Here is a 4,023-nt window from a genome sequence, read left to right as displayed (position 1 = left end):
TACACGGAACTAAGAGACAATGCAAGGCCACAGGTGAGCACGGGAGTGAGTGGGCGGCCTCTGGGCGCCGCAAAGCTGGAGAACTCTCTAGACCGGGGTGACTTGGAAGGCTTGCCGGGGGAGTGGCAGGGTGGGTAAGAGGCAGCAGGAGGCGAAGGTGGGAGGTGGATGGAGAAGGCAGTGAGGGGCTCTGCTTATTCAGGATAGCAGGGGAGAAAACGGAGAGGTGGCTGGAGCCCAAGGCTGGGTCCAGTGGGGTTTCGGAGAAACTGTCCAGGCTGGACAGGGAACAGCTGGAGGCTCAAGGCAAGTGAGATCCCTCCCCTGGGCAGAGGGCGGGTTGGCGGGTGGGGGGAGGCGGCAGGAAGAGGGAACAGCCGGGTGGACAAAGGGAAGGCAAAGCCGGGCTGGCCAATCAGGTATGGAGCCCGGCGGGGAAGGAGAGGGACAGCCGTCACCGAGACTGCTGGGGTTTGAGGCCAGTCACTGGTCGTGCGGTCGGGGGTGGGGGTGCAGGCATCGCACATAACAGGAGAAGTTTGGATGCCTTTCTCCCAATCCTCTGGGAACCTGTGACTCCCTCACATGTCCTCTGCAAAGGGGCCACCATTCACCCCACTGCGTAAGCCCAACCTGGGAGCTATGCTTGTTCATGCAAGACCTCCCAATCCCTTCTGCTCCTTTGACCCACTGAGCGTGCCCCACCCTCCCTTGCACAGGCCCTGTACCAGCCCTGACTGTTCTCTCTGTCCCTTTGCGGGCCGCGTGGTTATGGAGAGCCCTCCTGCCTACAGCGCCGCGCCCTCTCCCGGCGCATGGGGTCCCCACCCCTCTCCAGCCTCCCTGGACTGACTTTCCTTTCTTGAATGAATGCACCACACTCATCCCTCCCTCCCGACCTTGACACCGCTGTTCCCCTGCCTGGAGCACTCCTTCCCCACTTCTGGTGCCTTCTTAACATTTAGGCTTCATATCTGAGGACACCTCCTCAAAGAGCCGTCCTCTGGTCACCCAGGTTAAAGCCATGCCCCAGTCCCTTTCATCATCACACCCTACTTATTTCAAAGTAATAACCACTTCCCATGTATTTAGTGCTTTACTGCGTGCCCACACCGTAGGCACCTTGCCTGAATTAGCTCATAATCCTCGCACTCATGCTGTGACGTACATGCCATTATCGTCCTTATTTTACAGATGAGGAGACCGAGAGCACTGGCCAGCTCACGTTTTATTTGTTCACCGTCATAAATTCTCCTCCCACAACTGTGTAAGCCCAGTGAGAAGAAAGGCATGTCCTCCCCCACTCTCCACCCCATCCCCTCTGCCGGGAAGGACGCTTGGCACAGAGTGAGTGCTGACCTATGTTAGGAAACCCAGTGGGTCACAGGAGGTGGAGGGGGGAGGGCTCCTTCGTGGGCAGGCTAGTTCGAGGAGGGGGCTGGTTCTTCCCAGGGAGGTGGGAAATACAGGAAGCGAGCAACGAAGGAGCTCTCCAAAGAGGGCAGGGAAGCAAGAAAGACCAGAGGAACAGAGACCGAGCCTTCCCAGGCAGGGGAGCCACTTGTGAAGATACACAGGCAATTTGGAGTCAGAACTCATGAAAATGTCACCATTTCATTCATTGCCTAAAAGACATTCTGTTTCATTGTCAGTAAATCCCAAATTAAGACAAAAGATCCAAACACGTACGTTGATTTTTCGCATTACAAGAGGATCACCAATTTAAAACCTCAGGTTTCCTTAAAGACCTAAACCCTCTGTGGCTTTGCAAAATGATGTGATTTGCAGGAAGCCACTTCTGGAGCCAGGTGGTTGCATGATAACACCTGGGTTATAAGGCAGACCCTCGAGCTGAGCTGCTGGGGTTTGAATTCTGGGGTCCCCTGGACCTAGGGCACTTTGCCAAGTTACCTAACCCCTAAGTTGATTTCCTCATCGGCAAAACTGGGACAGCAGTACCTGTCTCAGCGCTGCTGCAAAGATCCAAAGGGACGGTCAGCATTACCTAGGAGAGTTAAGTACTCAGTGAATGAAGGATGCAGGGAAATACAGGTCTTCTACTGGAGATGTGCAAAGGCAAGGGGCAAACAGGGACCAAACTAGAAATGGAGTCGATATGGGGGGGGGTGCTTGGGTAGTGGGGTGCTGTGGCAGACCCGGAGGTCCCGGTTGGCGCCTGAGCAATCTGGACTTTGCGGGTTTTGTGTGAGTGCTGAGTTCTAAGGGTGAGGCCACGCTGAACGCAGGGGCTCCCTGCAGGGCGGGGCAAGGCCAGCTCATCAGTACCTAGAGGTAACCGGGTCCACCAGAGGGCAGCACGGGTACTGCCCTCGTCACACACACACACACAAAACACACCTTGGTCTTGGTGTGCAACCTTGAGGCATTTTATTGAGGTCACCATCCCCTGCCTCTGCTGCATTTGTTGGTCCATCACAGCTGAGGCTTCTGAACAAGTGAACAGCACAGAGCAAGATCGCCTAGCAGACACGCGCTAAGGATCTGGATTTGGCTATCCCTAGATTACAGAAGGCGTTATTCAAAGACCACTTAATACCCTCGAAAAACTGCCTTGAAAAACTCAGTGGAATTTTAAAAAGACACTCTAGATGTGCTCGGCAAAAGCTGAGAGTCCATTAAAATAGTCTGCAATTCCCCAGTGAGCGGGAAGATGCCGGCAAAGAGACAGGAAGCTAAGGAGAAGGTCACACGGTGGGGTGATGAGTGAGAGCTGCCGAGCCGCAGGGGCTCCTCTGCCACTCACCCGATAAGGGCCTTTCTGGGCCTCCATTTCCACATCCATAAAATGGGGGTGATCAACGAGTTCCCCACCTGCCAGTGGGAGAATGGAAGGAGAATGTGTGTGAAGGAGCTTGGCAAACTGTAAAGCCCTTGCAAGTTAAGGAGATATTGTCTGAATACCCTAGGGATCTTCCAGGGACAGAAATGTTTTGGAAGAATGAAAACAAAGGGGCTTTGCATCAGAGTGCGGTCGCTTTCCTGTTCTGATACTGGTACCCACAGACGGAGGGAGGGGGTCAGGGATTTACTCTCAATGGACTGGAAGGGAAGCAAACTTAGATGAGGAACATGCATTGCAGGAACCACCTTTTTCTTTCTGCCTGTTGTCCATTTTCTTCTCAATCTGGTAACGTTTTCTTTCTGAAGATCCTTTCCTGGAGTTTGGAATGAAATCCTGGCAAATCAAGGGATAAAACCCACTTTCCATCACTGATCTTGGTCTGTCCACTTCAAAAGTAGTTGCCCTGGTCCTGAGATAAGATGAGAGCAACTGTCTGATAGAAGTTCTCCAGGTGAGGGCTGCCAAAGCGATGTGCTCTCTTCCCCTACATCCTCCGGCTGTCGGGCAGAAGTGAGAGAGGTCAACATTTAGGGCAAGATGGGTACGAAGGACTAAATGGTTTTCCTGAGCCGACCCCCCTGCCAGGGGTCTGCTAACTGCCCTCACCACGTCCCCAGTGGCGAGAGCTCCTGTTCTCTGGGGCCACCATCATTGTACTGAAGACAGAGGAGGCCCAGGAGTGACAGCTGCCGGGTCAGGGGGAGGTTCTGAGGGGGGTGACTGGGCGCCCCTCAGAGTTGGAGCTGAGTCAAAGTGCTTCCAAAGTTGTACAGTAACAGGCCAGCCATGTTTTTCTGGGCACAGTCTGTGGGTAAATTAGATCTTTAAAGCAGTTAGGCAGGCTTTTGTCACTTGGTGTTAACTGCGTATGTTGCAAGGACTTTAATTGGTTTCTAGAGTGAGGGACCGAGATGGAAGTGGGACACTCTCAGGGGAGCGGTCCTGGCACTCAGATGGCTTGTCACATTTCTTTTTTAATCTGCTGTTCTTTTCCTTAAGGCGAGGGAGGTAATGTAATTATCTTTTGAAGACAAATGCATGCTGCAATATGTCAGCTTGGGCTGCTCTCATAACACAGCCCCAAGTGTGGGTAGGGGGAAATGAAGGGGGGATGCGGGTGGGTCTGTGAGCTTTCCAACTCAGGAACCAGGAGAGTTTTC

The sequence above is a fragment of the Kogia breviceps genome, chromosome 2, assembly GCF_026419965.1.
Source record: "Kogia breviceps isolate mKogBre1 chromosome 2, mKogBre1 haplotype 1, whole genome shotgun sequence".
Taxonomy (NCBI): domain Eukaryota; kingdom Metazoa; phylum Chordata; class Mammalia; order Artiodactyla; family Physeteridae; genus Kogia; species Kogia breviceps.
This window is presented reverse-complemented; position numbering follows the sequence as displayed.